This window comes from Lagenorhynchus albirostris, chromosome 14, assembly GCF_949774975.1.
Source record: "Lagenorhynchus albirostris chromosome 14, mLagAlb1.1, whole genome shotgun sequence".
Lineage (NCBI taxonomy): Eukaryota > Metazoa > Chordata > Mammalia > Artiodactyla > Delphinidae > Lagenorhynchus > Lagenorhynchus albirostris.
The window spans coordinates 72,344,561-72,355,115 of NC_083108.1; positions in this window are offsets into that span (position 1 = coordinate 72,344,561).

Consider the following 10,555-nt stretch of genomic DNA (forward strand, 5'->3'; position numbering starts at 1 on the left):
TCTTGTGTTTCCTCTTCTCCTCTGGAGAGGGATGAAGGGGATCCTTTGCGAGAGGCACGTTCTCGTGGGGAGGTTGTCACTGCCAGAAAGGGTGGTACATTCATTTTTGAGTAAATATCTGCCAGATACCCAAATCTGAATACCAAAGTCTGTCTATCATTCATTCAAGTAAAAACGGTGTTCCATGAAAAACGTGACTAGTTCAACTCCTAATTCAAATGATGGTACAAGGGCTTTATCTCAAGACAACAACATACTTAGGTATGCAGCAGAAGTGCTTTATCGGTACTTTCCATTTCATCACATGGAATATTAAAAAGATGTGTACTCAAGCATTGGGATTTAATAAAAGTACTGCTTCATCAGGCACATTTTTAAATGAAATTAGCTTTCTTCTTCTTCTTCTTGTGAGCACATAGTAGTGAAGAATAACTCGCTTTGGTACCACTGTCATGAATCATGCTAAGGTATCAGTAGAGTTACTTACCCACTATTCCTTTTGCATTACCAATGCCAATGTCAACACAGTGAAAAACAAAAATAGTATTAGACAATTAGTATTATGTCTACTAACATGAAATTATGAAATAAAATATGAGATTATGAAATTAGTTTTACTCTTATTAATAAAATTAGAATTACTATCATTGCAATTATTATGAAAATAGTGCTTCCTTCCTTGACCCTCTGAAAGGCTCTTTGGGACCTCAGGAGTTGACGAACCACACTTCGAAAATTGCTGATTTAAAGCCATTCGAGACAGGTCAACCCTAAGCTAAGAAGAATGAACAAGTACCTCCCCACATGGAAATTAGTGGCAGGATTCAAAACTCATCAAAGCAAAGATATAAAAACCCTCGGACTTCTAAGAAGCTTATTATTTAGTTTATTCTGCTTCATACTATAATAATAGTGGCTAGAATATATTTAGCATTTAATTCCTTAAATCCTTTATGACATCTCATTTAATCCCCACAATGACCCTATAATGCTGGTATATAACACTAGTATACACTAGGACGTGATACTATGATGCTGTCTAACTCTAAAGTGTTTGCTCTTAGTTACTAAGCCTCACATTTTCATCGTTTTTATATTCCTTTATAATATATTTGCTTCAGTGTTGCTTTTGGTACCTGGATATTTTGGTGAACTTAGGTATGACCCAACTTAACGTGCAATGGATGGATTTCCACATAAGTGCTGTCACATCACTAAGAGTGAAGCATGAAATGTTTTATTTTTTAGAAACCCTGATATTTCCAAATATGATAACACTCATCGAATTTCCTCAAACTGTTTATTTTTATTAGCATCCTGACCTGCAAAAACTGGAAAGTGTAAAAGACAAAACATATTACAGAAAATTTGTTTTTGAAAAGTTAAGTGTGGAAGAAACATGAGGAGCTGGCAAAACGTGATAAAGCAGTTCTACACTTGGTATTTTCATTCAGCAATTTTAAGTGTGTGTGCATTTTTTTAAGTTTTATATTTTACTTATGAACTAGTCGTGGGAACATAAAAGTCTCAAAAATTCCTAAAATGTTACCCAAAAGCTTTTTATATTTTTTGGAGATGAATTGACTCAACATTTTGCAAAGTGTGGTGTGTGTACCTCTACTGATTCTCAACTTGATTTTTAAGGGAAAAACATTAACTTCAGTGGCTGATGCTCAGTAGTGTCAGTCTTTAGCAGATACCCTGCCTTGCCTGGTGTAGGCGTGTGCTTTCTCTGCTACCTATCACGGTGCCCCAGCATGCCCTGCTGGGACTCCTTCCCAGCCCCTCCCATCTCTAGGTTCTCACCTTGGCAGCCCCTCCCACCTTTCCCTTCATCCTCTCAGGGTCCCCTCAACCCCACCCCACACTCCCTTTTCCCTTTTACTTTTAGGTTGTTATTAAGATAAAAAGATTTCATGTATGTACAGCACTTAAAATAGTGCCTGGCACATGGTAGGCACAGTGTGGGTGCTTGAAAAATAAATACATAAAATAACTGAGCACAGAGAATTCCCTGGCGTCCAGTGGTTAGGACTCCGAGCTTCCATTGCAGGGGCCCGGGTTTGATACCTGGTTGGGGAACTAAGATCCTACAAGCTGCGAGGACTTAAAAAAAAAAAAAAAAAGCACAGGTTTCTCCCTCTGACACCGTCATTTTTCATATCTTTTATGTCTGACTTCTTTTTCTTTATATGCCTGTTTCCTTTTTTTTTTTTTAATTGAAGTATAGTTGATTCACAATGTTGTGTTAGTTTTCCGGTATACAGCAAAGTGATTCAGTTATATATGTATTCTTTTTCAGGTTCTTTTCCACTATAGGCTATTACAAGGTATTGAATATAGTTCCCCATTTCCTTTTTTTTAAAATAAATTTATTTTATGTACTTATTTTTGGCTGTGTTGGGTCTTCATTGCTGTGTGCGGGTTTTCTCTAGTTGCGGCAAGCGGGGGCTACTCTTCGCTGCAGTGCGCGGGCTTCTCATTGTGCTGGCTTCTCTTGTTGTGGAGCACAGGCTCTAGGCATGAGGGCTCAGTAGTTGTGGCTTGCAGGCTCTAGAGCACAGGCTCAGTAGTTGTGGCGCATGGGCTTAGCTGCTCCGCAGCATGTGGGATCTTCCCAGACCAGGGCTCGAACCCGTGTCCCCTGCATTGGCAGGCGTATTCTCAACCACTGTGCCACCAGGGAAGCCCCTCCATTTCCTTTTAAAATAAATTTATCAAGTTAAAAAATAGTCAACTCAATAAAAATAATAAATAATAAAGTGTCATTGGATAGAGCAAAATCATGACGGTGGTATGCAAATGACTAAAGTTGGCATATAGTGCAGTTACTGAGAGTGATGACCTGAGGCTCCTGGATTAGATCTGTGTTTAACCAGCTGTGTACATTTGAGAAAGGAATTCAGTGTGTTTGGGCTTTGGTTTCCTCATCCGTATGGTACAGGGTTGGGCTGGATGATCATCTCTGCATCCTCTAAACCAGTGGTTCTCAACTGGGGGTGATTTTGCCCCCTGGGGACATTAGGCAGTATCTGGAGACATTTTTGGTTTTCACAACTGGGGATGGGGGTCGCTATTGGCATCCAGTGGATAGAGGCCAGAGATGCTGCTAAACACTCTGCAATGCATAAGACAGCAGCACCCACCCCCAACAAGAATTATCTGTCCCTAAATGCCAGTAGCACCGAGGTTGAGAAATCCTGATCTAAAACAACAGGCTTCTACAATCTGACCATGGGATTTGTTGCCTGAGAAATATATAAATGGGTTATACACAAGAGAGGCTGTGATGTGAGCCCAAGGGTGCCTTTGGTTGCTCTTAAGAATTCGCATCTGGAAACCAGCTCATAATAGAGCCATACCACTTAGGCAAACAAACAAATAAACAACAACAACAACAAAACCCTTCTGTTTTGGGCTGAATCGCTCCCAACATTGACTAAATTGCTCCCTACATTCACTCTCTCTTCTAGTGATTTGGCAGTCTCCACTGCTCAAACTCATCAGAAAACAACTGCTTTATGCTCAAGAGTTGGGTATTTTCGGGTCTTCCAATGCCCAAATATAGAAAGATTTGTGATTTAATTTTCTGTGCTCACATTTTTCTACTTCTTTTCAATGATCTTGGCCCTAAACACACTACTGATGTGTTTTGTACATAGATCATTCATCTGAAGCTATTTTTAGACACTTCCTAGTTTGTTTGCTTTTTTTTTGCGGTACGCGGGCGTCTCACTGTTGTGGCCTCTCACGTTGCGGCGCATAGGCTCCGGACGCGCAGGCTCAGCAGCCATGGCTCACGGGCCCAGCCGCTCCGCGGCATGTGGGATCTTCCCGGACCGGGGCACGAACGCGTGTCCCCTGCATCGGCAGGCGGACTCTCAACAACTGCGCCACCAGGGAAGCCCCAGACACTTCCTAGTTTTATTTCATTTCAAGAATTTGCCAAATATTTGTTATGTCTTATTCTTTCTGCATCACATTCTGATTTAATCTGTTGGCTGGCAAGTTAATTATACCTATTGATACTGCTCATAATAACACTGTTTCTTAAGTGAATTCCCCTCCCCCCCATTTTCTCTTTATTTTTCTTTGTCATTTTCAGAGTAAACTGATTGTAGAAGTAGTATATCATCCAGTTGCCAGGACAACTGAAAACTTTTGCTGGTGGATAGGCAAAATGCCTTTAATCCATTTTTCATAGTTTGTGTTATCACTGCTACTACTACCCTTCTTGCTCTTAGTAAAAAGCCTAGATGGGCTTCTTGGTGCCTTTCTGTGATAAAAGGAAACATCATTATCTGAAGAGTCAAGGTTTAATTGCCTGTTCTGCAGAATGTAGTTTTGTTTGTGTCTGAGGTGTGTATGTAGGCAAGTTAAGTGTTCTGGGAAGACAGGTGGAATAATGCACCAGTTAATATTGGTAATTTAATTTATACTTGACAGTCACTGGGAGAAATAAGCTTTTATTGGGGATTAATTTTTTACGGTGAATTTTGAAATTCCCAAGTCATGAAGAAGTCCACTGGATTATATAGTTATCAAAGTAGTTGGCCAGTAAGTATTAATTAAGTAACCATCAGAAGTTGGTATGGGTTTGGTATTAACATTATAAAAGCCCTTTAGGATTTAGGAAAATACAAATCCCTATCCTCGAGAATGATTCCATCATTGCTTGTGTAAGAGAGTGTGGTCAAACTGGGCAATCACCAGTCTCCTATGGCTTCTCTATAGCTCACACCAGAGGAAATATAATATAGTGGTTAAGAACATGGTTGCTAGGGTAAGACCCAGTTTCCAACTGAGGCTCCCCCAGTTACTAGCTGAATAACCCTGGGTAAGTTAGTTAACCTCTCTGGCCACCAGACATTGTGTAAGTAAACAATTTTGTTCACTAATGTCTTCTTAAGGCCTAGCACAGTGCTTAGGATAGAGTAGGAACTTGATACATTTTTATAATGAATGATGTATGTAAAGCACTTAGCACATTGCCTAGCAGAGAGTCAGTGCTCACACAATAAGACGTTAAAAAAAAGCCACCTTGGGAATTCCCTGGCGGTCCAGTGGTTAGAACTCCACACTTTCACAGCCAAGGGCACGGGTTTGATCCCTGGCTGGGGAACTAAGATCCCACAAACCGCTCAGTGCGGCCAAAAAAAGCCACCTTGATCTCAGAATGCCAGATGTGTTACATATTAACTTGGTCTGTATGGTTGATATTAACTTCTTCATTTATCCAGAACATTTATTGCATAGAAGCTGTTATACAGGAGAAACAAGGATTTATATGTTATGATACTTGCCCTCAAAAAGTTTACAGTTTAATAATGGATAGAGGGCTTCCCTGGTGGCGCAGTGGTTGAGAATCTGGTGCCAATGCAGGGGACACGGGTTCGAGCCCTGGTCTGGGAAGATCCCACATGCCGCGGAGCAACTAGGCCCGTGAGCCACAACTACTGAGCCTGCGCGTCTGGAGCCTGTGCTCCGCAACAAGAGAGACCGCGATAGTGAGGGGCCCGCGCACCGTGATGAAGAGTGGCCCCCGCTTGCCGCAACTAGAGAAAGCCCTCGCACAGAAACGAAGACCCAACACAGCCAAAAAATAAATTAATCAATTAATTAAAAAAAAAAATAATGGATAGAAAACGTGAATAGAAATAACTATAATAATAACCAGTATTGAATTATATTAAACAGTATATTAAATACCTTATAAATGATGCTTTGCATTTTTTGGAATTCAGAGAAGGGAGATATTATTAGATACAGTAGCATAAAACTAAAAGTCTGTGTGCTTTCTATTATCACTATGAGCTGGCAATTCTAAACAATGTCAGTGGCAACACATTCTTACCTCCCCCCTTGGCATGCCACTGACAATATTTGACAAAACTAATCAAGGAACACTTCATGACTGTGGCCCTTAAAGGACATAGGGAATTATATGGGCAAAGATGGAAGGCAAGGCAAGTAGAGAGAACAGCTTCTCCAAAGACCCTGGGGAAGGAAGTTGTGTTTGGAGAACAGCCAAGGAAGAAGAAGAATAAAGTTGTAAAGGTAAAGATAGGTTGGCATTGGCTCCCAGAAGAAGGAAAGATGCCATTTATTGAGTGCCAACTACCAGTAGCCAAAGGATTGGCTTACATTGTCTAGCTTAAAACTTACAATAATCTTTCCACTTGGGTATTATTACCCCCATTTTATAGATGTGGAAACAGGTTCTGAGAGGGTCAGGGTCTTGCCCAAAATCCTGCAACTAGTGAAGGGCAGAGCTGGTATTAGAACAGAGATCAGATTGCTTATAAAACCTGTGGTCTTTCCACCTATGTAGCTTTGAATGCTGAGCTGAAGACAATGGGGGGCCATTGGAGATTTTAAAATCGTGAAGTGATCTGAATAAAGCTGTAGTTCAGGGAGGAGAATCATCTGGCACTGGTGTTAAGGATGAGCTCACGGTGGGAGTTGGGAATCAGGGAGGCCAGTTATGATGCTGCTGGAAGAGTCTAGATGAAAGGGATGATGGAAATGGGGAAAAGATGTCAGAGAGGCTGAAAAGAAAGAATTGCTAGGATTTGGAGACTGACTGGAGATTAGGGAGTGGAAATGAGGAAAAAGAAGGATGCAGAGATGCCTCTGAGGTTCTAACCTGGGAAACAGAATGATGGTGCTATTGCCAGAAACAAGAAAGCCAGAAAAAAGAGGGAGAATCACACAATCATGCCCTTGGATCTGGCTATGGTTGAGGACATTTGGCCTGCCCAGGGAAATAAGACAAGCATATAATCAGTATAAACATAGCAATTCTAAGAGTGAGTTGTTGATGAGATGTTGGTCAGGAATTATATCAATGGGCTTGAAAATGAAAAGAGTTTCCTCATCTGGAAGAAACCTCCTTAAAGGAAGCTACACTGGATGGAAGAGAAGGGCTAGAATACTTGACAGGAGGAGAAAGGTTATTCTCTGTAGTTGGAAAAGCATTAGTCAAGGCCTGGCGATAGGAAACAGCTCACAATGGCTCCATACCTGCGGGAATGGAAGCGCCTCTCTTTTACTGGGCCAGGGTGACTACAGGTGGAGTGACCGTTTCCCCCATCTTCCTCAGTTCCCATCTGTAAGCAAAGAGCATTGGACTTCTCTTCCTGACAGCTCACTCCACCCATCCACCCCCAATCTAATAAAGGAAAGGATTAGGGAGAGAAGCAGGCTTCCCTGATGGGTTTGGAAAATAACTGCATAGAAAAAAGCTGGATGCATGTTCTATTATACATTTGCAATTACAAAAATCAAGAATTTGCAAAGGCTTATATTCAAGAAGGCAAATGAAATCACCCAATTAAAAGAAAAGAAGATGGCAAGGACTCAAAAACTGGTTACAGAATGTAATTTAATTGAAGAAAAACCAAGTATGGCAAAGGTATAATCTGCATTTCCCCTGGGTCTCAATTGAGTGATTCAGCTTTTTTTAGTAAGTGGGTCAGAAAACTGTTAATCCTATAATGATTTTGTTCAACTGCATTCAGCTGGTACATTTGTTTCTTGCAGATTTTAAAAAGCAAGTATGTTAAGACTGTCAAAGTTGTTGTTAACCCAATATCACATTGCTTTGTTTATCACCCATGAATAATGTATTTATTTTCTTGATTGAAGTCTGTCCTTTTAATTGACAAGTAGTGACAATATTGTTTGCGGTTTTACTTTGAAATTTTGTGTTTTGTGTTGCATAGCTCTATGGTATAGCTGATACAGTGATACCATATAATAGGGAGTCTCAAACAGAAATTTAACAGGCCAAGCCATTGCACTACATGAGGACAAATATAGGAGCTGATATATTGGTTTTGTGGAGGCAAAGCTCAGGTTTAAAAACATAAGCCATGAGTCACCATGGAAGAGCTATTTTTTTTCAGTCAGTCCCTGGACATAGTAATCTTAATTAACATGAGTCCTATTCTAAAATGTGGACCTGCTCTTGATGTGCTGGCAAATCAAAGATTTCAAAGCCTTTTAGACAATAGACCAGGGCCGGGTCATAGATGTCTCTGAAGCTCAGTTTTCTTATCTGAAAATGGAGTTTAAAAATAGTGCTTACCTTAGGGCTTCCACGGTGGCACAGTGGTTAAGAATCTACCTGCCAATGCAGGGGACACAGGTTCGAGCCCTGGTCCAGGAAGATCCCACATGCCATGGAGCAATTAAGCCCACACGCCACAACTACTGAGCCTGCGCTCTAGAGCCCGCGAGCCACAACTACTGAGCCTGCGTGCCACAACTACTGAGCCTGCGCTCTGGAGCCTGCAAGCCACAGCTACCGAGCCCACGTGTCACAACTACTGAAGCCCATGCACCTAGAGCCCGGGCTCCACAACACAAGAAGCCACCACAATGAGAAGCCCTCACAAAGCAATGAAGAGTAGCCCCTGCTCGCCACAACTAGAGAAAGCCTGCGTGCAGCAACGAAGATCCAACGCAGACAAAAATAAATAAATTAAATAAATAAATTTTAAAAAACCCCTCATATTAAAAAAAAAATGTGCTTACCCAGGGGCTTCCCTGGTGGTGCAGTGGTTGAGAGTCTGCCTGCCGATGCAGGGGACACGGGTTCGTGCCCCGGTCTGGGAAGATCCCACATGCCACGGAGCGGCTGGGCCCGGAGCCTGTGCTCCGCAATGGGAAAGGCCGCAACAGTGAGAGGTCCACGTACCGCAAAAAAAAAAAGAAAAATTTTTTTAATTAAAAATAAAAATAAAAAAGATAACCAACAAGGACCTACTGTATAGCACAGGGAATTCTGCTCAATGTTATGCAGCAGCCTGGATGGGAAGGGAGTCTGGGGGAGAATGGATACACGTATATGTATGGCTGAGTCACTTTGCTGTGCACCTGAAACTATCACATTGTTAACAGGCTGTACTCCAATATAAAATAAAAAGTTAAAAAAAAATAGTGCTTACCTTATGGAGTTGTTGTGATGATTAAATAAATAAATACATGTAAAGCGTTGAGAACAGTGCCTCGCACATAATAAATACTATATAAATGTTGATCTTGTTATTGATGGGAAATTCTCCAAGGCATTATTACCGTATGAACTTTGTTGGTAGACAAAGTCTGACCTCACGGAACACATTTGCTTCTTTTCTGTTGGAATCTGCATAACTCTTATTCTCAAAGCACAAAGTTGCGAGGGATTTACCTTGCTTGTCTATTCTTACCTCTTCATTTAGTGCCCCTCCCTCTGCTTCCAGGTACCCCACACCCTCAGGATTTTGTGCTCTGGCAAGACAAAGCCAGCGCCCCACAGGCAGTAAGTACCCCAAGCTCTGGCCTTCAGATAACCCAGCTTGCAAGTTCCTAAGAACTGGTCACTGTAGCCAGTATGAGAAATTGACTGATGCCAATGAAGTCATGACTGATAATGACAATGGATGACACACAGGTATGTTTTAACCTTCCTGGCAATTTATTGCCAACATCCAAAGGAATGCTCTCAAATTGTAGAATTTAATTGACTGAGATTGGCCAATAGGGAAAAAACCCTATTTTTTTGGTGCCACCTCTCAAGTCTATAGTTTTCTCTACTGTCCCTTGGAAGAATTCTGGGCCATTACAGAAAGAGAACTTTTGCTCTTGTGAATTCAAGGGGTTTTATGAGATTTGCAGGACTTTGGGTGAGACTAGAGAAATTCTTGGGCTAAATTAGGGGTTTCCAGGTGTGGGCAAGCTGCTGAATAGTAAGTATAAGGTAGTTCCGGGGCAGGTGCAAAAGAGTAACAATGAAATGGAGCTGGTCTGAGCCTAGGACAGACATTGTTTCTTTTGGAGCAAACTAGGCTTGGTCCAGGGGACCTAAAGCAAAGAGATGGACTGGCCACCATTCACTTTGCTGCTTTCTAATTGTGAGTCAGTATATGTTGCCAAAACTAGCAGATGGTTCAGAGAATCACAAAATATGGTTAAACAATTGGTAAATAGAACTTACAAAGAAAATGTGAATGAAGAGAATTATTTAACCAAAGACAGGTAATAACATACCCTGTGTTATTTTACTGAAGGTTGGTTGTCTCAGTTCTCCTGGAAAACAGAACCAATAGGAGATATCTATCTATCTACCTATCTATCTATATCTCTATCTATCTCTATCTATCTATCTATCTATCTATCTATATATATATATGTAGAGAGAGAGAGAGAGAGATTTATGATAGAAATTAGCTCACATGATTATGGAGGCTGAGAAGTCCCACCATCTGCCCATATGTCTTCTGGAGAAGCAGGAAAGCTGGTGGTGCGATTGAGTCCAAGGCCAAAAGCTCAAGAACTGGGGGGCTGCTGTTGTAAGTCTAATTCCTAGTTCAAAGGCCTGAGAACTGGAAGAGAAACTGTCCAACAGCAGAAGATGAAAGTCCCAGCTCAAGCAAAAAAAAAAAAGCATATAGAGCTTTGCTCTGTTTTTTTGTTTTGTTCAGGCCCTCAACTGATTGGAGAGGGTGAACTTCTTTGTCAGTCTACCAATTCAAATGCTAATCTCTTCCAGAAACAGATGCACCCAGAAATA